The 25,150-nt window shown below is 38.5% G+C and overlaps 1 protein-coding gene across 5 annotated transcripts in view; it reads left to right on the top strand.

Annotated features, from left to right (window-relative positions):
* Window positions 1-25,150, top strand: part of SLC10A7 (solute carrier family 10 member 7) — a 181,883-nt gene that overhangs the window by 50,399 nt on the left and 106,334 nt on the right. The window lies entirely within an intron of this gene.

Here is a 25,150-nt window from a genome sequence, read left to right as displayed (position 1 = left end):
TATTTCAGTCAGTGAAGCCGCTCTGTCTCTGAGGAGCACATTGAAATAGCTAGAAATGGGGAAACAATCAATCCAGCTGGAAATAAAACTGTTCTTTAAAAAGCTAAAACAATATTTGTGGGTTTGGTCGTCTGCAAAGATTCAGAGAACACTTAATGTTTATGGAGAAAGCAAGAATCGATTTTTTTATTGATGTGTTGTTTAGAGAGGCATTAATGAATATTAAGTACAAATTAGTTTACATGTGTGCAAACTACTGAGACTGATTCCTTGATTTATTTGTGCATTTTAGCTTAAAAAAAACCAACTTCAATTATTAAAAGTTGTGTATATTTAAAAGTATGCTTTTCCAATTCCAATCTTGTGTCACCAGAAAGAGGACTAATTTGTAGCGTTCTTGTGTGTTTGCAGTCTTCATGTATAAAATGAATGAATGACAAAACAATATAAATTAGGAAATGCAGATTGGAACCCTAGGTACAAAATAATTTACTTTATGCATATTGATTATGGGAAAGTTGGGGATTTGCGAATGTAAGTATGTAAATATACACAGCCAAGAGAGAAAATTGCATGGTGTTTTGAAGTTATGTGCTAGGCTGCCTTTTTTTTTTTTTGAGGACATACTTTAAAGTATTCCCCTATCCTTTTTTAGGAGGCGATTCTAACTTTTGTGGATATAGATAACCATTCATGTGTTAAAAATATTAGTTCCCAAATGTGTGTTCCTATTTGTCTCTTATAATGTCCTCCTCCAATGATTAAAAAAATACTTTCTGCCTCAACTTAGGGAATTCCTGTGTTAAGCTAATTTATAAATCTTTGTATGTACGTGGTGTTTCCTCTTGTTGCTCTGCACAAGCTCTAGTTTCACTGCTGTCCCTAGCTTTCAGTTCAGGAGGTTTCCTTGAATACCCAGAGGCTGCAGTTCAGCTGTCATTAGGAGAATGGCTTTGACTTTGAGATAAGAATTTAGGCCCCAGAGCATCTGATGATGGTGTTAGGTCCTAGTAAAGCAGCGTATACGTATTTTGATTTCCAGAACCTGATTGAAACTGTTGGAAGAAATCACAGTTAAAGATGCTGAACTTGTTTCTGTGTTCCTAGAATACTACTGACATGAAGACCTTGATTTCAGTCTTAGTTCTATCACTGGAAAGTTTCATTTACTAGAATTATCTTGTTTCACACTTTACTGATTTTAGATTTTGCTGGAATCTTGAAGAGCCAGTGTGGTAAACATTCTTAAGAAATTCCCAGGATCAGCTAAAATCAAGCCACAGGACCAGCTTTTTTTTTTTTTTTTTTTTTTTTTTAAATGAAGTTAAAGAAAGTGGCCACTAGTGAGTTACAAATATACAAACATACTGGAGTCTTACTGCATTAGCATAGTTTGAAATCATCATTGTATAGGGGGAGTGTGTATGTGTGACAGGAAGTAAATCCCAAATATATTTGTTTAAAGCTTTGCTTTTTTAAGCTTTTCCAAACATGATGTTAATAGGATGAACCTGGGGACTGAGAATGCAGTGGAGTGACTGTAGGGCAAGGGCTGTAATAGGTAGCCAGCATTTACTCTTTCCCCAAGTCACATAGTGGCCTTTAATTGAGTGGCTCCTGATTGTCACTAGGGTGTAGTCAGCCTCTGGACCTTACTATGCAAGATTTTCTTGAACAAGCAGAGAAGCATTAAAAGATACATATACCTGTTTGAAGTCAAATCTATTCTCCTGTAAAATATGAAAATAATTGACCTATTTCTGAAAAGATAATGGAAGCTTCTGGGTGGTTGGTATCTTTGGAAATCAATCAGTTTATATCAGTGCCTAACTTACGGGCATGGCCATATGTGGAAATGCTATTTCCTATGTCTTTACTTCGTAGTGAAGCTAAATAGCGTTCACGTTTTTCTTATTAGTGTCTGATGGGTTGTCTGTCTGTGCCTCATCCCAGATGTATTTATATATCTGTGTACCCAAAAGCATATACGCATCCTAGACATCGTTTGGAAGGATCTGACTTTTCGCAAGGCTAGATTTTTTTTTTTTTTTCTTATTTCCCTAATCCTGCAAAGTGTAGCGCGGGCAGATTGCTGTGCTTGTGTGTAGCTGTGACAAAGCCAGGAGGACAGTATGTTGTTGTTTGCTTTCAGACTATACCCTGTGGGGCCAGTGCCTCTGTGTGATAGTGTAAGACAAGCTGATTGAAGAGGTCTAAAAGATGTAGATGTACAGTGTTTTTTTATTTTATTTTCCCAAGAACAGGAAATGGTCTTTGGGAAGTTAAAATAAAGTGCGAAACAAAATGTTGTCTGTAGGAAACGTCTTAGCTTAATGTTAGGGTGATACTGAGATGAGGTTACTCAGAGGGAAGGGAATGCATTCTGGTATACAAAATGTAGAATTTCTGAGTATATCTTGATAGGCAGAAATATTTTGTAGTAAGTAGTTGGAGCTGTTTTCATGGGGAGGGAGACTAAAAAATTATCAATTAAACACAAAGTAATTCCTATTAAACTCCACCAAAACCCGTATTCCTGTAAAAATGAACAGGATGATATTGTACGTATTTATACTTAGTTTAATAATGTCCCAGGTCTAATTAAAATACAACGTTTTAACGAACTAATTGTTACAGAAAACTGTTTTTTGTAGCTAGACTGGTAATAACTGACGATAGCTGAATTCAATTTACATAAATTTCAGACCAAGAGAATATTTAGAATCATGCCACAGAGGATTGCTCCAAGTTGGATGGTTAATATCATTATCTCCTCCCCTTGTTTAAACAGTTTGCTTTACAATAATTGTGGAACATAAGTGATTTGAGTTTTTCCTCTTAATGGGGCTTTAATAAAATCTGATAGCATTTTGCTGATACTGGGTGGTTGATTATTAGCAAGGCTGTTACTGTAAAGCATGCAAATGCGTGCTAAGATCTACTGAGTTCAAAAGCACTGAGGTGGCTCCTTCCACTTGCAGGAGAGGAGCTTTTGCAACTAGAGGCTAAAGAAATGGACTGAGATGTCAAATGTGTCTGCTGAGGTTCTTAACGTTATATGTATTACCGTGCTTCCTGAGCTTTCTGTTGTGCTGCAACAGAAGAATAATGCTTGCAAAGGTCTGAAGCACAGAGCAATAGGTAGGGTACTGTAAAACATGCTGTGCTGGTGATTGTTCAGTTTGTTTACCTGGCTAGCTCAGCTTCGTTGGCTCTAAGATCACTGAGGCATAGCTTCTATTTAAGGCCATTCTTGCACTGAAGCGGGGACGCACGCTGCTTCGAAAGATAACTTCGTTGCTTTATTGCCTGCAGTCAGGCTACAATGCCACGTGCATGGAAGAGGAGAGGACCCAAAAATCAAGAAGAGGATGCCTTCACAAAATGCTCTGCACTGCTAGACTAGAAACTGTATTGTCTAATCTCTTTCTGCCTCTCATTAATCTCCTTCCCACTTGAGACAGTGGGCTGGAAGCTCAGGAGAGTATCCAGCTTGTGATGTGAGTGAATGTTGTCTGATTCTTTGGCAGCTTGGGGTTATGAATAATAGGTTTGAAAGGAGCAGTCGTCAGCTTCCCCTTGAACAAAGAACTGTGACCAAAATCTCTAGGTCTCTGGTGATAGGAAATTAAGAGGAGCAGAGAGAATCCAGTGGACTCTGCTCCGGGAACGATCGCGCCCCTGAAAAACAGGGCAAAGGGCAGCCTAAAATGAAAGTGTTGACTGAGACTTCTTATGATGCTATCTTGGATTAGTTTAGCTTTCTGTATTGAAGGATGGAATAAGGCATATGTCTAGGATACGTAAGTCAGCCTGAGGGAAGGACTCCATTCCAGGTGCCCATCAGTTCATTAATCTCCTTTGTCCAAATTAAGTATATATTTATATATGGCTTTGCTGTCTTACCTGACCATCTCTTTCTAAGGGAACAGAGCTCGTTCTTATTGCTGAAAAGCTCAGTTACTTAATTTTCAGAGCAGTCGCTTTGCTAATCAGACCAAGTGTTTTTATTTAAGTTGCCTTCCAGATGAAAGCTAAATCTAGGCGGATATACACAAGTTATCTTCTCACACGTACACAAAGCTTTGTTGGTTAATGAAAATGTATGGAGTTCTTATCTACTCTGTTTTAGCAGGCATAATGATTTACACAGCCTGACAGCACTAGTGCAGCAAGTAAATGCATTAGTCATAGTGTCCATTTTTCTTGCAAATTTGTGACACAGATTTAATTATGAGAATGACCAGCAACTTACAAATCTAATTTTGGTAGGCTAAGCTAACTTTGTATTTTAATAACAATGGATTTTTTAGCAATGATTTCATTACTATTTAAAGAAATTCACCAGTATGAAAATAAATTCAGCCAATCGGTTATTTAACTTTATTTTGCCTTAATGGATGTTGAATGGCTTTATTTTAGTTTTTTATTATTTTTTTCTTAGTTATTTCTAGGATAAATATCCTTATCTGGATTAACTATTTCTAGAACAAACATTGTAAATATTTTTCTGAAATCAGGCAAAGGTTTGCATACCCCTTTGTTCCCTCTTTATTGTGTCTTCGCAGTATGAAAAGGGGCAGAACAGTCTTCAGGGTTTCCCCTTTTATTGCGCTAGCTGTTTACAAGAAAATCTTGCCAAGGAAGTCTATTCACAAAAGGTGCTGAATTCTAGATTCGGTCTTGTTTAATCTCAGAGCGGAGCTGCTGCTGCTTTATGGTCTGCCACTGCACTCTAAGAAGTTATCTCCTTTTTCCCCTATGAAGCAGCACAGCGGTGCTGCTGGACTGTGCCCTGGGGTTGATTCTGGTAGTTCTCACCACCCTGAGCAAATTCTCCCTGTTAATCAGCCACTTGAGAAGCCACCTTAGCCTCAAAGGAGGGGTTTTTGCATGAGGGGAAGGGAAGGGCAGATCTCAGCAGCAGTGAATCTTTGAACGAGATATTATGTTCAAAGCAAGGAAAAGTTTGGATTCCTTGGAATTCACATAGTCTTGGGAGCTGCTTATTTTGCCTTACTGCAACTTTCTCATATTTTGTAGCTAGCATTCAGTTCTCTTTCCGTCATTAAACATCCTAATTTTGATTCCTGCTAGCTTGATCTGCAACCTCAATGTAGCTTTGAGCATCATCAGCTGTTTCCAGATCTGCCAAGTAACATTGCAAAATGTGTAGACCTTTACTCATACTGCATATTTGTGCTTTCAGTTCATAGCATGCCTAGTTTAATACTGAAGTTTGACTTAGCATCTGCTACTTTGGTACAAGAAGTGCAGAGTAACAGAGCTACTGTGGTAGAGACCTATTAATGCAGGCTTGAGAGAAGAGCCCTTGATACACAGTTGTTATGAAGGATGGCTAACCATGCGCACCAGTTCCAATATTCTCTTTCCCTCCTTCCCTCCCTCTGCCCCCCCCCCCCCCCCAAAAGAGGACAGAATGGGTGTCAATTAAAAATAGATGCGGATTTTTTTTTAAATCATGCTTGTTTACGAGCAATGCTAAACACCTTTAAAATAAAAACAGAGTAAGGATACAGATAAGATGATGAGAAAGTTGAGAAGAAACTGAGACCTTGCTGCCAAGGGACTGAGAAAAATCATATAGTGGAAGAGCTGCAAATCTGAGCATTCATGCCTAGATGATGTGTCGTCTGTTTGATGACAGAGTCGATTTGAAAAGACCAATGAAATCAGTAGGGATTTACACAGCCAACCTGCCAGACTAGAGTGTCTAAGAACCAGCTAACTAAAGGTAGTGCTGTTATTTGTTATCTCTGAAAAGTTAAGGGGAAGAACTAACTAAGAGGGAAGAAAATGTGTTCTTAAGCTTTCAAAGGACTACCAAAGAGTATCATCTGGAAGACCAATGATGATTCCTTATGTGTTTGTTTTTTTTTTCCCCAAAAAAACCAAAACATATAATATGCATTGAAACCTACAGAATAATATAAAATGAAACTACTAACTGTGAAATGTTTATAAATGTTTACGAATGACATGGTCTCAGTGCTGTTTTAGTTTTCCCTTTAGCTTTTGGTACTGAGCAATTATTTAATTCCTCTCCCTTTGTCTCATGGGACTCAGGCAACTAGTTCTAAAAAAAATTATTTAAAAGTAGCAAGAAATGGAGCATTAAATGTTACTTTTTGTATTCTCTTTGCAGCCTAAAAGTAATTAATTACTATCTTTTAAAAGAGGAAGTCTATTTGTGTGTTCTCCTTTTTTTTTTCCCACTCTATCATATGGTAACTAACAGTAGGCAGAATTTTTTCCTGCATCTACTTTTTTTTGGTCAGCAACCCCATCTAGTGCTCTTGCTTGGTGTGGTACTTGGTGACCATTTTTTTGACAGTACTTTGAATTCACCCCTCTCTCATCTTTGCTGGTTTCATGGATAAATGGGTTCTCAGGGAAATAAATAGCTGAGGATATGTGCAGTAGCATTTCTTGAGTTAGAAAAACAAGCGTTAAAAGTTGCTGGAGAAATTTTAGAGGGAGAATTCAGCAAGTTTGTTGCAAATCAGAAGGATAACCTGAGAGTTCAAGCTGCTTTATTCTTCCAGTCCAATTACCGTTCATAGATTGCAATAAAGAATGAGTGAAATTTCAGCAGCTAAAACTAGGCATTCAAAGTACCTTAAATCTTATGGTCTGGTGTACTTCTGATCACGTACCACGTGGGAGCTGGAGGTGAAAACGCCCTCAGACTGGCTATGGCAGTGATCTCTTTTGTTAATGGAAATTGAATGCTGGAAACATACAAAAATCTTGATTTTAAATGAATGCTAATAAATAATGACATCGTAAGAGTGTGTATCTTTGGTAACTAGCTGGAGAACATCTGGATGAGGAAACAAGTGTTTAAGATTATTATATAAACAGGCCATTCCTTGAATTGGTATGTACATTAAGTTAGTGCCTGTGTACAGTTTTGGCATAAAATCGATTTGTTGTATAAAGATCACTTTTGTTGTAATTTGTAAAATTCATCATTGCCCCCTCTGCTGTGAAAATGCAACATTTCTGTCAAAGGGACATGTTTGTTTCGAGGTATTTTTGGTTTTCTTTACTCTTGGTTACTGGCCAGGACTTGAAAAATCAATTGCATTAGAATAGAATCTGTGTGCAGATCATAATGTTGGAAAGGTCCTGTTACTAGTTTGTGCTATTTCCTTATCTTCTGTTTTGTAAGGGATTCTTGTGTTTTTACTCCAAGACAAAGAAAGTCAGGAAGAAGAGATAGTAAAATTAACAGGAAGGAATATTAGTAATTTTCTTAGCAATTAAAATGTCCAACTTCTAGTTAAATCACTGAAATTTGTATCATGTCATATAACTTAAAATCATTTAAAAAAATGTTCACATTGAAACGCAGCCCTAGGAGATTTCCAATTAGTATTTGGAGAAATATTTGCTTGGTTTTTTTAAATAGGTGAAAATTTACACTCCAACTTTTTGAACTGTTTCTTTGAAGAAAAAAAAAAAGAGAGAGAGATTTAAAACTATCACAAATAACTGGTTGCATCTGTGGAAAACTAATGTTTGAATTTATTGATTCTTTACACCAGGTTGGTGCATGGAGGAGAAGTTGAGAAGGGAGATGGTACGAAGGACAATTTACTTTGTCCTTTCTGTAGCATGTTACAGTACTAGAAGAAAAAGAAAGAACTGTGTTCCTCTAGGGTGGTGGTTGTCCACAAACATGTAACCGTTTGGGCTGATTCAAGGGTAAATGTTCCCTGCAGAAGGATTTGGAAATGGACAAAATATATAATTTTCCCCCTCTCTTTTGAAAAATTCATCAAAAAGAAATGAAAATGCTTTTAGAATTGACTGTTAACGTTCTCCAAAAGTTTTAGCTTCTACTGAAATGGAGCAACGATCTTTCCTCTGCCCCACGGCTTTTTCTCTCTTGCACGAGAAAGCAGGGAGTGGAAATGGAGAGAACTCCCTCCTATAACTTGGAGCAAAATATTTAAACATCTGTGTTCTCCTACTTCAGCAGCGCTTTAGACTGCAGCCACTGCAGGAAGGGTCTGTTTCACCTTGCATCTGTTTTTGATCTAAAATACAATCTGGTATTTTAAGGAGTCCCATACATGGGGGCACTAATGTATAATGGAACATGGAGCTCTTTCTCCTTCTGCGCCTACCAAATGTGGCTTCAGTAGCTAGCAAGAGTTAAATCTTAGAAAGCAGTATGCGTGTTTCATGACATCCCCTTACAAATAGCAGTGCTAATGCTAAATCATTGTGTGCTAACGTTCTTTTATCTTAAGTTGACTCTCTGGGCCGGGAGGAGTACAAAAAACCCAAAAAACTTAACCACATTTATTTATTAAGCTTCTTTGATGTTGCCCCGAAATAGTCTAAAGCTCTTCCTGGATTTGGATTTGGATGTTTTTATTTCTGTTGTCCATTTTGAACAGTGCCTGCTCAAAAATTGTCAGTGCCTGGATTGTCAGTCCCCAGTCTCTTGGGATAAAGAGAAGACATCATTGCTACCATAAGGTGGCTGACTGCAAGCCGTTTACCTTACTGTCAAGGGGACAAATACTGTCTTAGTGGAAACACTGAAGGTTAGGTCGAAAGCTTTAACCAAACTAGTAGGGAAGGCATAACTGTCATAAAACTAGAACTTCCTTTGGAAATTTGTATTTGTTATTGCTGACCTTTTATTTCTGAAGGGCTATGCTTGTGCTGTTGCTGGGAGGCTCCCTTCATTATTATTTTTCCTGAAGATCTTCACAGTTTCAAAACAATCTACAGCTTTCATCCTTAATGACATATGCTTGGAAATACTAATTATTGCAAAGGAGGGGGAGAAATATCTTAATTAATGGTCTGTCATTACTTGGTTTCTTTTAATGCTGTTAATCAACCACTGATGCTGACTTCTAGGCCATCAGTGGCCTAGGAGAGTTTTTTTTGTTTGGACTTTTTGGATAAAGTACTATCCTGAAGATTGTTCCTTCACCTGTCTTGAGACTCACTTATTCATACAGTTTTTCACCTTTCTGGTATGATATGTGTGCAAATTCAACTCCTTTCCACCTCCCTGAACCCTCTTTTTTACTCCTCCGTTCCACTTTCGTCCCTGCTGCACCCCCTGAAAAATTACTCTCCTAATGTGAAGTCATAAGTAAATTGTTCATCTGTTGCTTCTACTTTTTGAAAGGATTGTAACACGTAGTTCCTTTTCTAAAATTTTTCTAAAGGTATATTCTTGGTCAACTCCAGTGGAGTATCTTCTAGCATGATTGGTTGCATCGTGCTCTTCCCCTATTGCTAGGTGGAAAAATCAGACTTTATTGTCAGACTTCTGACTTTATCTATGAAAAACTGACTATGTCGTACAAACTAGGGTCGCACTGAAAGCACAGTATGTGAGCTCTGACAGGGTTAAGTAATTGACAGAACTATTCTTTTTTAATTTACAAATGAAGTATTATTTTTATTGGGATCTAAATGTGGTACCCATGGCATGTCAAATAGAAATTACTTTATACCTTAATACATGAAGATGGAGTATTGTTCCTTTATTAGTAAACTGTGCTTCATACTATCTTCTCTTTTTAACCAATATCTTGAAAGCTCAACTGTGAACAGTTTCACTGGGTGTCTTTATCCACCTCGTGTTTAACTTGGCAGAGGCCGTACATCACCCATGAATGACTGGGAATAGCTTTTATGCCCAGCATAAGCCTACTGAATGAAAACTGCATGTAGTATCACCCCCACTGCTTATTTTTAATATATCCCTTTGCACAGTGGTATGATGTAGGTGCTAGCATTGATGCCCTCCTCGAGTAGTAAAAGTCATTCTAGCTTCTTCCTCCTGCCTCCCAGTGCCTATGAGAGGCATATGCTAGTGGCCTGAAAACGCACATCCTATCATGCCTCATAGCTTAATTGTGGTGTAGTTTATTTTCCACATTTTTACTCCTGTATGGAAAATTGTTAACTGTTTGAAGGAGAAATATATTACATAAGATTAGATAACATGAATAATGTGAAAGCCACAGTGTTTTTTCTTAAAAACAAACCTTTTAATAAAATGGATTGTCAAATATATGAGTGTGTCTTTCAAGAAATGATCAAAAAAAGTGAAAAGTTTCATATCCTTTTTAAAGTCAAATAATTATCCGCCATCATATTTTGTGTTAGATGAACAGTATGAAGATGAAAGAAGATTTTATAGATAACATTGCACTTCACAGCTGACTGAAGCAGGTGTTAGAAATGCAGATTAAGTGTACTGACTAAAGACTATATAAATTTGAAGTGAAAATGCCAATGGTCTGCCTGCAGTGCCCTGCACGTGTGAAGTTTCAGATAGTTAAATTATTAATTTTGTTATATGAGACAGTTCAGCAGTTGGGGAAAAAGTGTCTTTTGCATTTAAAATCGTTTTCCTTGTAATCTCTTTACCTATATTTGATGAGCAGCTAACAGAACTGGCTTCATTTTGCGAGTTTTGCTCTAGAAAGGGAGTATATAATGCAGCTGAATGCATGCATAGTTAAGTTGATATGCAGGTTACGTGTTTTACAGGAACATGTGCTATAAACACAATTGTGCATAAATACAATTTCTGTAAATGAAGGAGGCTGAATGTTGGTAGTGTTGCTGCACAAATCTACAGACACTGGGAAATGTAACTTGGGCCAATTCTTTCCAGCACATCATTAAAAATGGTAAAAAAATGTTAATTTACATATCTCTTTACTGGACATTGTAGGCTTGGTGTGGATGTTATGCCTCATGATATGCAGGTGTGGGAATGAAATTTCACCTGATGCCTTATTGGTATGGGTGGTATTAAGCTGCTTGTTGTTAGGGTTTGGGTAGAAGAGCATAGAGAGGTGGGTGACTGTGTTTAGTTCTCTTCCAGCAACTAGGGAACCTCCTAGTAGACTGTATTGGGCTGTAAATTTAATTTTGTCAGGACTTATCAGGTACCTGGAGCCAGTAATCAATGTGTAGAAGGCTTAAATCTCTGGTCAATAAGAATTGGAAGTGGATTGGGAGATAAGATCTCTTAAAGTGAGGAACAGGACTGAGGCCCTGCTCAGCAAGAGGAACAGGCCATTTTCTTCTCACCCTTAACTGTCTTAAGGTAAGAGGGGTGTGGGAGGATCTCAGCAGTAGTCTGAGATCCAGCTGATGGAGAAGATGACAACAGGGACTCAAAGCAGTCCTCCGTCGTCTAGAACGATTGCAAGAAAAGGATAGCTTTGCAGGGTTTTTTGTTAGCAGATGGTTCCTGGGTCTGCTACTTACCAAATTACATTGTAGGGTTAGGTGTTTTTTGTTTTAATCGACAATGTTGTTTCGCCCATCTGCTCATGGGGTCTGGTAGTTGCATTGGCAGCAGTTCTGCGCTGACTGGAGGAGTTCATCCACAGCTTGTAAATATCCTGTATATGATTGAGGAAATTTGGTTATAATGAGGATTATTTTATGTTGAATGTTCTTTGATGGGCTACAAATAAAGAATAAAGTAACTAAAGAGCTAGCGTGTTCTCCATGCCATTGCCATTTAGGTTTTTGTCCCACTTCCTTCCCTTTGTCCAGGTACGGGCACTGGATAATAATAGTGGAAAATGAAGTCTGAGGTGACTTCATCCTCTTGCGAAGATGCAGGTAGCGGTAATAATCCTCTGAAATAAGTAAAAGAAGGTGAGGATGATAACAACTGTCTCTGGGCCATAACCACCTGGAAAATTATATTGGAAAGGGTGACCAGGGAAACCATCTTTGGCTTACTCAAATTTTCATGGTTGACAGTAAGAGATAAAGTATCAAATAAGGATGTGCATTTAGTTTCATATGACAGTGTTTACCCTTGCACTGGTAATATTTTTATATGTTTAAAAATGTTGAGAATTGCATTGTTTAAAGAAAAGAAAATTTCAGCAAAAATGACATCCGGACTCCAGATGCATACACACGTTGACTATCAGTCCAATTCAGTGATGCTAAGGAAGGTGAACTTCTTCGGTTTTCCTAATCTCAAGTGCTTGCAAGCCAGAGAGCAGTAGATGCTATCTAGGTGGTCTCATTTCTGCTGGAATTCTTCGTAAGTGAGAGGTTGAGATTTGGGTTTTGTTGTTCTTCTATAAGCACTAGCCACTAGCTGTAAACTTTTATGAAAGATGTTGTTATGCAAAGCTGTAACCTATAAATAAATAAAAGGGACAGCCACTAGTCCCCTTCACATCTTAGGAGCATGTTTTTGGGAAGCGCCGTGCTCTGTGTGATAGGATAGATACAGCTAGGCTAAATTAGAACCTGTTCCTGCCTTGACCCCTCTACCATGCTGCTGAGCTCTCCCAGCATCTTTGTCATCTGCTTTTTCTTGGAGAGAAAACATCGCCTCTCTAGTAATTGGTAGACTGATTGAAGGCCGTGTCATCTGTAGCCACCTACATTGGACTGCCCAAAAGCATATCTAGCTTTAGGCTAATTATGACTTATTGTTTTGTAAATATAAGCAGTGTGTCTTAGCAATAAAGCCACTTCCTCTCTCCTATACAATTACCTAAATTTATCTTGCAAACCTACATGGAACTACTCACACACCTCAACTGCTGCCTTTAAAACTCAGGTGCAAGCAGGCATTCTGCTCCTTCCCTGGAAGGTTATATCTACATGCGTAAGCTTAAAATCTATTGGACTTAATTTTGCCTATCATACACAAAAATAAAACCTCCACAGTATAACCCTACTTCTAAAATACACTTTGCTTCTGTTTAAACTAGGTTTTAATTGTTGTTTCTACCAGTTGAGATAGCAAATCCTTCAAAAACCTGAATGATATCATGTGATAGAAATGCTGTTTTATTTCAACTTTTACAAAATAAAATGCACTTGATCAGTTTTTCTTTTAAAACTCTGTTATTTCAACATTTTGACTTTAAAAGTGTCATATCCAATATAAAATAATGTACTGTAATTTCTGGTAAGGCAAACAGCAGTAACCAATACAGCCATGACTGCCAACATTTGGCTGGATTTCCCTCTTCCTCTCCCCCATTTGGCGGTCACCACACAGCCTTTTTAGGATGAGTAACTATATACTCTGTCCTCCTTAGATGAAACTGTAGCATTAATGCTTCCTCTGCATTTAGGGGTCAGATATCCAAATATCTGTCCACTGTTTCCTGGGAGATAGAAAACATGTAGCTAGCAAGAAGTCATTTGAAAAGGTTATAAATGTTTATAAATGTTTTGTATATGGCTACTTATTTTTTCCGTAGGAGGAATAAATAATTCCCAGACGTACGTTCATTTTCACTGTTTTACACACACCTCTACCCATAGGCACCTAGACTTACAGGTTATTTCTCTCTCATTTCTGTTAACTGGTGCTTAGAGCCATGTGTTTTTGTTCCTTCAGTTCCAGTCATTCAGTCTTTCTCTGTGCTACAGAAGTGAGTTCCTTACAGTGACTGAAGAGTTGTGTGAAGTCATGCAAAGTCATACAAGATCACTTGGTGGATTCATAATTCAGATAACACATTGCAATAGAGCAGTCAACAAAATACTGGTGCAAATCTTACCTTTTTTTAATTTTTAATTTATATATAGCATTTTCAGTAAGATTTTTTTTTTTTTTTGCTCATTGACTCTCAGAAAGAGTTTCTATCCATCTTTCATTCTTATTTTGCAGGCCAATTAAAGGGATCGGAGCAAAAGTATAAGGACAATTCGTTTTATAGATTGTGTTGTTTCCCTGGCAGAAAATTGTTATGTGAACTCATGTATAAAATGTATTTATTACTATTGCTTTCCCTCTTTTTAGTAGATAGTTAAAAGACAAAGAAAGAGCATTTCTGTAGCACAGGGAGCTTACAAAATAATAAAATGTAGATGAAGCTTAGTATTTATAGGCTACTGCCATATTGCTTAGCTGACTCACTCAGTTAATAAAAGATGAGCATGGTTTTGTCACTTGCTCTTTTTTTATTTTTATTCCTCCCCTTGTAGTTGGAACGTGGGCCTTTCAGCAGAATTGGCCCTGGTGCCTGGGATCCCAGCTATTTTGTCCGTCGGTTCCAAAATCTAGTCAGTTGGTTTATGTATTCAAGTCAAAGAACTAAAATACAATTTTATCATTAGTACCTCATTTTGTTTAGTCCCCAAAGCAAAGTGCTGATGAGGGCTTGTCCTCCCCTCATTCATGAAGGTCTGTCAAAATGGGATACATCCCTCTAAAGATGTTTGGAAAAATAACTTATCAGAGTTCTACTGCCTCAAGCTGTGGCATATTTATTGCACCATAAATGCTTGCAAAGCATTATACTGGCTTCTCTTATTTTCCAGTCTGATCTCTTTTAACTCTCCAAATTAAAATTGTTATGCTAGTTCAGACAGCAGCACAGTTATAGTTCTAACTGAACGTGTATTAACCTCTCAAACTAGTGTTATAAAATAATATAAGGAAAACTGTATCATCTGTAATATATGGAAAGTGGTGTAGTTTTTATTTGCTTTTGAAATTATTTTCACGTTCCTTAAAACCTCTACAGCCTTTCCCAAATAATTATTGTGCTTGCTTTTAGGAACAGAAAAGGCTATAGTTTATCACTGACAGAAAACCACTACAGTCTTATGATAAATCTGGTTCATGAATCTATTCAAGCAGCCTAAATTAGAGTTAAGAGTTCTAGGCATATGTTTTGCATCAGTGATAGTCACTGCCTGTGCCCACAGACTGTCCAGATAAATGCTATATACTTGGCGCATGGATTTCTTAAAGCCCTGCCAGAGTAGGAACAAGGAGTTTCTTCCTCCCAGAGAACTAGCACAAGGGAGCTCCAGCCGGCCTCCCAGCTCAGTCGGGCGCTGGTGTGTCTGAGCAGGCAAAGTGGAGGTTTGCGCTGGAGACGTGTTTGGGGCAGGAGGGCCCTGGGCCATGGTATGTCCCAGTTAAGAAGTATTGGAGGAGTGGGAGGGCAAGGGGTTGGCAGCCCTCAGAGTCGGAGTGCTCAGGCAGTGGTGGCTTTGAGTGGAGAAGGAGAATGGTGGCTCTTCTGTGTCAAGGGAGGCTGGGGATACTCTGAGGCATCCCTGTCTGAGAGCTCCTGTTATTTTGGGTGGAGGGGGCACACACTGCAGCAGTCCCTCCCGCTCCCTGTGTGTGAGGCTGCTACGTGTCGTCTGCCTACGTGCAGTTCACCCTCCTGCGCGTTCTTCTTTCCATCGGAAATACAGGAGCCTGTGCCCAAGTGATCCTTTGAGAGCTACCAGTAACATAACATGTTTAAGCTGCGACAGGAACATAGCACTTCAGGGTGCTAACATTGAGTAGGCGTTGCTACAGTGATAAACTTTTGAATTAGATTTTCTAAGCTAATTCTATGACACATATCCCAATAGAAAAATAATTATTTTATGACATTATATGATAAAGTTCTTAGATTGAACTCATAGGGACTTTTTATTGCTAATCAGGCAATAATCTTGCAAAGCCTTTGGACGCTATCTTCCAGATTGTGTATGGGTTACTTTAAATCATGGTGAAAAGCTGATCAGCAGAAGAGCTAAGATGCTGAGGAATGTCTCGTGCCATCAGTTAAGACTGTTTTGGATCACTTATAAATTCATTGACTGAATTGCTTTTAAAAAGGAGATTTAGCAAATTAAATGTTTTGAGGCACTTTTCTGGGATTGTAGGTACTGCAGTAGCTTCTACAGTGCTTAAACTTTGTAGCGGAGCATCAGTTCTGCCACTCAGGACCTGTGGTACACACTGAATCATGCATGTCTGGCATCATGGAGGTGGGGGATTTGAAAGTGTGTGGACAGAACTGTTCTCGAAGCTTGTTCTGAAATGGCATTGTAAGAATCAGGGCTTGCTTTTAAAGTAAGATTTTTCTTGCCTGTTTCTCACTCCATTTGAGCATACTTCCGTCTAAGAATAAGAGTGTGAAAGACAGTTAGGCTAATTTAGACCACAGATACTCTTGTTGCAGTATAAAAGTGTCCGTATCTGGAGTTACTCTGGATTAGCTGTTGAGCAAATGCCTGAATTTAACCTGTGTTGCACTAACAAGGCAAGCGTCTGGAAAGGTTATATGCTTTCTGTGTTTACCACTGGCATGTGCAAAAAGGGGATTTTGCACTGAGATCTAGTAATTGTGCACACAACTAGTCAGCTTTACATGCAGAGCTGTTAGATTTGCCCTTATACATACAAATATGAGAGTCAAACAAATAGCTTTATCTGCTTAGGCTGTTATCTCATATAGTATCTGTGCTTACAGTAGCATTTTGCACGGACGATACTACTGTCAGCCAGCTGGGTAGCTGACTCCTCATCCCACTTTATAACGTGTTCATGAACACCACTGTATGTGAATAAATGACAGAGAGGGGGAGAGAAGAAACCTTTTCAGTATAATTCTCGTAACAGTATCTTTTTAGAGCCTGAGATTTTTATTAGAAATACTCAGAGGTTTTATTGTGTAAATTACAGAAAAACATTGCTGAAGTCCTTAAGAAACAACCATTCTTTTCCTCTGCATCATGATAAATGTAGCAATTGTGTGTGTATACTAGAACAGATCATATTGAACATCCCCTGAGCTCCGTTTGCAGACAAGTCCTATCTCCACCATGACAAAATTCCCATAAGAGTTTAAATTATTAATGCCCTGGAATCTGCGGGGTTCAGCAGATATGTTCGGCGTTATTGATGGCAAACTTTATCCCTATTTCATTATGTGTCTTAGAAATAAAAGGGAGTCTCTCAAATAACTGCATTTCATGTTTAGGCTAATTTTGTAGAGGCCAGTGGGCTTTCCGTTAATATGTGTAAATACAATTTTTTTTCTTTTACAGCAGATTGCATGGTAGATGGGAACGAGACTGATTTGGCACTAATTTATGAATCCTTCCAGCATTCTCTGTGTGCTGCACCCTGTGAGGGCAAGATGCCCTAATTACACCTCCTCTATATAATGAGAGCTTTTAATGACAATTACTGATTGTGGTTACGGATGTTTAGGGACCTTTTTTTCTGGCTTAAGAAGATGTATTGACTTTCACAAGAGAAGACTTCATCTTCACTTTAGGCAGTATCTCTCCTTCCCCCGCCCCCAGCCTTCACAACTGATGGGCTGATTGGTGAAACTGCTAAAATGTAGCCACAGAGAATTACTGTTCAGTTAATTTAAGTTTTAGAGGCATCATTTTTCTCTTTTTTTTTTTTTTTATTGCTGAAATCAAATCTACTCATTCACACGTTCTCTTTCAGAGCAATTTAATATTTGGAATGATGTTATACAAGTTGCATTTGTTTTATATAACAAGATAAAACCCCACTTCACACTGAATATGTCACTGCCATGTTAAGCAAAAACATTTGTAAAAGCTTCATTTCTCTTAATGTACTGATATAAATGATATTTTCATATAAGGCTGCCAATTTTAAGTAGAAGTAGGTTTCATCTTTGTTCCAGTTTTTCAATAAGATTAATTATAGTAGAAAACAGTGAGTCTCCTTCCAGTCCTAGATTGCAAAGATGCTTTATGTAGGTCCTGCTTATGTTTTTGTTTTTTGGTGGTTTTTTTTGTTTGGTAAATCTGTGAGTGTATTTCTCATTGACCGTTGTCTTTGACTATAAATACAGATTTGAACAGCTTCCAGTTTAGCTGTCACTTGAGGAAGTGAGCTGTGAGTAATAGGAAGATCAACTTGACACGCGTGAGGAAGGGACAATTGAAAATATCTTTTTCCTTTCATTTTCATTTACTAAATTTGGAGAGCGGGAGGTTGAAGATATTTTTTTTTCTTTGCTTTGGTTCCTGCTGCTGGCAGTCATGCACTGATATAGAAAGCGCAGCCTTTTTGTGATTCCAGGGAAGCAAAAGAAGAAATGGAGAATTTCCCATGCTCCTCAGCACTGTTTGTGGTTGTTCATTCGCATCCGTCCCCAGTAGCTTGCCAGGCCTTTCACTGTGCTAACGTAACCAGCGTAGGCTGGAAGATAGACCTGATACGGGTTTTAAAATGATCCTTTTTAGGATTGTTGCAATTTTCCTGTGTCTTATTCTTTTTTAAATCCTGACCTCAGCAGTGGTCTGGATTTTCATGCAGCCAGCTTAAGTGGGAAGATGTTATTCTAGAGTGTGGGAACAGAAATAAAAGGTCAAAAGGAAGGAAAAGAGAGTGGCAACTTCTGAAACTCATTTATTGCTGAAGATAATTCTTGGTTAATTGCACCATGGGAAAACTCTTCTGTGTACCGCTTTATCTCCATGACATATGGCTTTAAATCTGATCTCACTATTTTACCATTACTGTTCATGTATCCTTCATGTTTGTTTTCTTATTTTGCTAATGTGGTAATTAGAAGCTTTCACAAAGTCAGTTCAGGTCTCCAATAGAAAGAGCCTGCTCTTCTACTGTGTGGCACAATTTTCAGGAGCTTGTTAAATTAGAGGTTTGATTTAGCACTCTGTGTCATTGTCCTCTTCTTGGTGTGCAGAGAGTATGCGGATGTTTTCTGACTGCAGTTCTGTTTGGAGTAAATCATCTGACTTTTTGAAGTGGGGCAGAAGCTGATGTTTGATATTCGAGTGCCTCGCTTTGGACCTTCTTGGATAGCCAAAAGAAAACACGGATCGTAGCTGATACAAACAGCACAACTAAATGTAAAACAACAGTTGGTTCCTAAGGCCAGTAGTAGAAAGCAAGAATCCTGCCTCCCCACGTTCCAGTGCTGATTCCCAAATATTTCTGTTACTTGTGTGCAACGTGTGGTGTGTTTTGCTGCGTAGGCTGCTTGACCGGCATTTTTACTTCTGTGGAGCAGCTCTGCGTTGCAGTCACACTGGACAGACATCAGTCTGCTGTGACTGGATCCAGTCTCTGAATCCCACAGGCTTACATACCCCGAGGTATAGACTGTGATCAGTCTTGCTTTGTAGTTAAGGATCTCTGTGATATGCCAGGTTATGCTTAGTCTCCTCCTTGAATAGTGGAAATCTGGCCTCCAGGCCGTGGAGCCAGTGTCTTAGTCCAGAGACGAGCAATACACAACACTGGTGGTAAAGAAGATGACAAAAAAGAACGTGAATAGTGCACACACAAGGTCAAAACCTGGGAGCCACAGCATCTTCAGAGCTGTCTATGGAAAGTGACAGCTTCTAGCTTCTATTTTCCAGTGAAATCCACAATTAGTGGAAATTGCAAGAACTTTGCACAAAAACAGGCTTAGCAACATCTTGCTCTTGAAAAACAGCAAATCTGAGCTGCTGAGGTTCTGAACAGACTTGCATCTTTACAAGCAGACTTAGCCTGTAATTTGAGAAATAGAAATACAGCTTGAGACAACACCCTTAAAAGCTTTTTAGTCCAAGCTTAGCCTGCCTGTTCTCTCTGTTGATTAGTTTTAGTCTGTCTCGCGCACCCCTTCCCCCAATCTAGCTATGAGCTGAGGCTTTAATTTTCTAGTTACCCCCAGCAGGAACCACATATCAGTAAAGCAAAGAAACATGGACTGGAGAAAATTAATTTATTATTCATAAATATTATGGGACAAGGCAGTTGCCCCTGGAAAACCACAGATCCCAGTCCTCTTGTTCTTCTGTCACTGCTCCAGGGAGTCCTGGGTTTCTCCACCCAGGACTTTTCCTCTCTTCTTGGCTCAGCAGGCTTTCTTTGGCAGTTTGACTTCTCTTGCTTAAAGAAGCAGCCCTTTCAAAACTGCCTGGTCCCCAAGTCTCTCCATATGCTGCAAAGTGGATGGTAGTTTCAGCTCCCAGTCCTCTATCTTCCTTTCCAGCCTTCCCTCTGCCCCCTTCCACCTCTGCAATTTGTAAGTCAGTGCCAAAGTTAGTGGAAAACATACTTTTTTTTTTTTTTTTTGAAGCGTAGCCCTTCTGCACTTGTGTGTCCTGTTTGCTCTGTCACCACGCCATCCATTTGGTGTCAGGCCTTGGTACCACAGCGAGGATTCTGGTTGTGTTGGCAGGGCAGCCTAGCGGTCAGGGTAACTGTGGCAGCTTTGCAGATCGAGTTGAAACTCTCCTAACGATCATCCCTAGTCACATGCCAAAAAGTGTATTGGGAGGACGAAAGAACCATTAGGAGAGTTACTGTGCATGACAAAATAATATTTGAAAGAAAAATTATTTTGGAGGCTTCTACTCTTAAATTAATTGTTCTTGATTAATAGGGGCTGTTCTTTTTAAGGATGCAGAATAGTCGTCTGAAAACATGTCTGAAAAGGTTGTGTGTGTAAAGCAGGCAGGGGTTTACTATGTGACCAGAGAGAAGCAGCTCCAAATAAATGACTACTTGGGTTAGTAAAAATACCTGCTTGAAATGGTATCTTGGATGTCTCATGTTGCTCTCTAAGGGGCTGTCGAACCTTTTACCTGTAACTGTGAATTGATTAAAAGTTGTATCTGGATAATGAAAATATGGTAGCTTTTTCTGGAAATAAGTTGGTGAGTGGATTTGAGGTTACATCCTTTTCACAAGTTTATCAGTCTAATTGTAGACCATTCAGATCTGAGACTGTTGGTTTGTATGGCATCTGCCACAGTGCCATCTTTCTATGGGGTCCCGCAGAAGACTCGAGTGGTGCAAATTTTATTTTGTACAGCCCGGAACAAGGATGCAATTGAATTGGCTGGGAGAAGGGTATTTTTCTTCGGAAAGAGTTTCTGCAGTAAGTCAAACCAGAATCACTTCACTGTGAATTTGGGATCATTAGAAATGCATCAATTTCAGTAGGCTATTGAAGTGGAGATGGAAATTCAGCTAAAAAAAAGGTATAAATAAAAAAGTAAACTCAACTTTTTAAAAGGAATGTTATGCTTTGGGAGCTAATCTTACTTGGGAAAAACTGAGGGCAGGGAAATGGGTTCCAAACTGCTTCCCAGGGGGCATTAGGGAGTTTTATATGTTTCAGTGGTGACATCCCAGCTGTTCACAGTTCATTGCTGATGCCTGGCAAAATTGAAGAACAGTAAACTTCTTGCTTGCTTACTTTTTCAAAGCAGCAGAGCAAGCAAATGTGATTCCAGTGCTGCAGTCGTGTGGGATTTTACTACATGTTTCAAATCGGGGATAGTTTTTCCTAAATGCATTTACTGATGCATTTCAAGTTACCTCTTTTTGAGGGGTCTTTTTGGTGGATGGAGACAGGGGCTGCAGGTGCTCACAAGGCCAGAAGTTCCTATCCAGCCAGTGTCAATATTTTTTACAGATAAGTCTGTTGAGTGCTCTCAAAAGGAAAGTGGGAAACCCAGCAAAATGGGATTATGTTTCTTAAGCTGAGATGCAATTCCATACTGACTTTTCTGGTGACAAAGCCAGTTTCAGAGGTGACAACCCTGCTTTCCCCTCCCCTTCCACTGTAGAAGTGCTAATTCATTGGTGTATTGGGCCCTGTTTTAGATCACCTCAATAAAATGATCCAAGTTTTAAAACAGAAACCTGATTTTTATTCTCCCACTCTGATCATGTATGCAATCCAGTTCAGAAACGGTCTCATGAGCATGCCTAAAGAGGAGGAAATATAAACTTGTGGCCAAAGGAAAGGAGGCTGAAGAGAACAATTTATTAGTCAACTTTGACAGAGGACACTGAAATGGAGCTGTGCCCTTTTTAAACTTAAAAAGTAAAATTTTGTCCGAATCAAAATCAATGGGAAAAGCTGTTGTGATGTAAAGGGTGTTTTTGATGAATGGTTTGGCAGAAGACAAAGATTAGAAGGAGAAGTTTTGTGTGTGTGTGTGTGTGTGAATGCGTTTTATTTTTTAATTTTCTGACTGGATTTATTTTAATGTATTTTGAAGTTTACCTTGTCAGGTATTGAAGAGCTCCAAACCAGGAAAAAAAACAACCAAGCATGCTTCATACTACAGATCTTGAGTGTGGTTAGAAGAGTGGAAGCACTATATGCTTGTACACTTAGTCTTACACGGTCTTTCTGATAATGTCCCCCTCATGGCTATGTAGGGAGAGGGAGTCTCTCTCCCTGGGTCAGACGGCCTAGCATGTATACAGTATTCTTTCTTTCCATAACTAGGATGAACTTCATCCCAACTGGAGAAATGTTCCCCAGTTCGTTTTACATGGGTGGAACACCTGCAATCTTAAGATGAAATCACTCACTCTTTATATGCTAATGTTTAGCGTTGAGACACAAAATAGTACCAAATGGGGATATAAATGTAAATAACATTGTTACTATGTTGTCAGTGCTGCCTTTTTTTTTTCTTTAAGATCTTCCAGTTGCAGCTTTGAGTATCTGTGAGATGGGGGTGATGTCCCTCTGTGTCGCAGGTAGATAATGAAGTTAAGACTTAGTAATGCTTCTGAGGAGCATGGATATTACAGAAAAGGACCCAGAAAAAAACTGATGGACTACACAGATCAGATGGAGCCTGGGCTCTTTTGACGTTTTTCAGAGAAATGAGGGGAGACATGCCCTTTGTAAGTACCAATGTTGTGTCAGTGGAGCGTGGGCTATACTGTTGCAGAGGGCATCTCGTACTGTGCTTTATCTGCTGCTTGATAAGGCAAAGTTGGGGAATCTTCAGACCTTTAATTGCGGATAGATCTTCTTATTCCTCAAAAGATGAATAAAGAAATGGTCTTTTCTGTACCACACATTGTTAATATAAACTGTGACATGCATAGGAGAGTGTTCTATGTTTCTCCTTGTAATAACTAACCCTTTACCAAATACTAGCTTTTAGCTTCCTAGCACTTAAGCGTTACGGCAGGTGGTGCAAAAATATTGTGAATTGAATCCTTTCTCTTAATCCATTGTCTTGGCCAGCCTGTTATGCACAATTACATGTTAAAATGCTTTGAATAGTTTGGGTGTGCACTTTGAAAAGTCTCATCTTGTGCTACATCTAAGTACCTTGTGATTGAACTTACTATATAAATGCCTACTGAATTCATTCCATGTAGGAACAAATGAAGAGATAGGAGTGCTTGTTTGCTTCTTGCTATTATTGTTAACTTCCTAGAGATTTCTTTAAAAAATCCTTTTTAAAAAGAGTCCAGAACAAAACAAAAAAAAAATCCCTCATCTATCTTTTTGTCTCTTGACTTTCTTTCCTGTCCTCCAGAATCAGTTTATGTATCGTAAGCCTTCTCTTTGGGGAAGAAACCACCTGCCAGCTGAGGATAGGTAGAGTTCCCTGCACGTTGTGTTATCTGAACAGTTGGCACCACTGTAAAACAAGTAATACATGTAACTCAGTTTTGGTACTGAGAGTCTCCTGTTAATTTGTAGATAAGCACTTGTTATCCTCCTTTCTTTTTTATGCTTTTATTCCTTGTCTATTAGTATATGAAAGTCACACAGATGAAATAAGTGACAACCATTTGCAGAGGAAACTGAACAAAAAGGAGAGGTGATCTTTAGGCTGTTCCCGTCACAGCAGTCTAATGATTTGCCTGTAACTATGTAAGCGATCAAAAATGCTTTTTTGCCTGTTTTAAAGATAATTTAAAATAATCTATTGGTGCTTTTGTTACAAAAAGCAGGATGTATTTTTCACTGTACCATTAAATAAATTGAGGTTATGCAATTTCTTTTTAACCTGCTTTGATAGTATTCCTTTCTGCCACTTGATTATACAGATAATAGTTGAGATAAGAAAGAGGAGTGTTTTAAAGTGGTGGACGAGACAAGTACGTAAGAAAATCTATTCATCGTTTCTTTTTAATTAACAATTAGTTACTTTTGTTCCTTCCATATGGAATTAAGCCACCATTTAAGAAAATATAGCGTTTGACTATACCATTTCATAGAGGAAGGACAAAGACATTTTGCCAGGGCAAAGGGCAGAGCCATCAGTTTGGATTCACTGAAAATGACATGTATTGCATAAAGAAGATTTGATCAAACCTTTTTAATGTACTTTGTTGAAGAAGTTGAAAGAAGTACTGCTATAATTGTCTGCACTTCGTTGGCATAAGAAGGACAGATGGCTACTAGAGAATTCTTTGCAAGTTTTCCCTTCAAAAGATTGCAAGTGTATGATCAGTGGAATCCTGCTTTTCAGTGGGATTGCACTGATGTCAGTAGGGCAAGTGCACATATATCCAGCTGCAGAGTTTCCTCTAATGTGGGTGCACTAAAGTAAAACTAATTGATACTGTAATTCAAGTATTGAGTGTTGGGTTTTGGAGGGGGATGTTAATTTTTTATTTTTTTTAACAAATTATTAGTGTCTTTACTTCTGAGATTGAGCATGTCCCAAGATGGAGATGAACAAATAAAATATACGGTTGGCTGTGTTGTGTGTATATATTGTTGACTGAGGGTGGTCATATAGTTTCAATAAAATAACACGCTTTTTATCATGTTAGATTCACAATGTCATTTTTGAAAATGATGGCAGTGTATATTTTTTGCCTTGTGTTTATCATTAACTGGAAGATTAACTTTTTGGGCAGATTGAGCAATAGGATGACATTTTATGTTTATAGTAATAAATTTTATTTTCCTAAATTTTCTACTCTTCCTTAGGTCAGTGAATGCATTTGCATTTACTGGGAGTTTGTCCTGGTCATCTGAGATTCTCTAGTATTCTGTTATCCCTGAAAATCTTTCCCTGTTGAATAGGTTATTATTCCATTGGAAATCAGATTTTGTTCAACAGTTTATTTCCACCTGTCTTCCTTTTCCAGAAGAAAAAATATCACATTGGAAGAAAAATTGATACATTTTTCTAACAGATCTCTAGTACTGGAGTGCATAATTTGGCAAGAGCTTGGGGCTATTCTCCAAGCTGTTGGACATTTTACATCTCTCAGCCACCAGCAGTACATCTTGATTCATCACAAAACAGTGAAAGAGTAGGCTTTGTTTTTTCAGTAGCCTGGAAATGTTCAGTCAGAAAGAGAACAGCATCCATTATTGTCTTAGCTGTCTTATAGTGAAGCAGTAGATCGGCAGAAAGCATCTAGTTGCTAACAGAGATGGCATCTCTCAAATAATATTCACGCTGACCAAGTAGTCTGGAAGGTTGTAGCTGCTACGCTGAGGCTCGTACTGTGGAGGTGTTTATTTCTAGATTCTTTGCCAGAGTTACTTGGAGAATAACTAACTTAAATGAAAAAGGGGGGTTTGTGCCATTTTGGCCTTTTAGCTTCTTTTTT

The sequence above is a fragment of the Struthio camelus genome, chromosome 4, assembly GCF_040807025.1.
Source record: "Struthio camelus isolate bStrCam1 chromosome 4, bStrCam1.hap1, whole genome shotgun sequence".
NCBI classification, from domain to species: domain Eukaryota; kingdom Metazoa; phylum Chordata; class Aves; order Struthioniformes; family Struthionidae; genus Struthio; species Struthio camelus.
The sequence above is the reverse complement of the archived record's forward strand: the minus strand, read 5'-3'. Positions and strand labels throughout refer to the sequence as shown.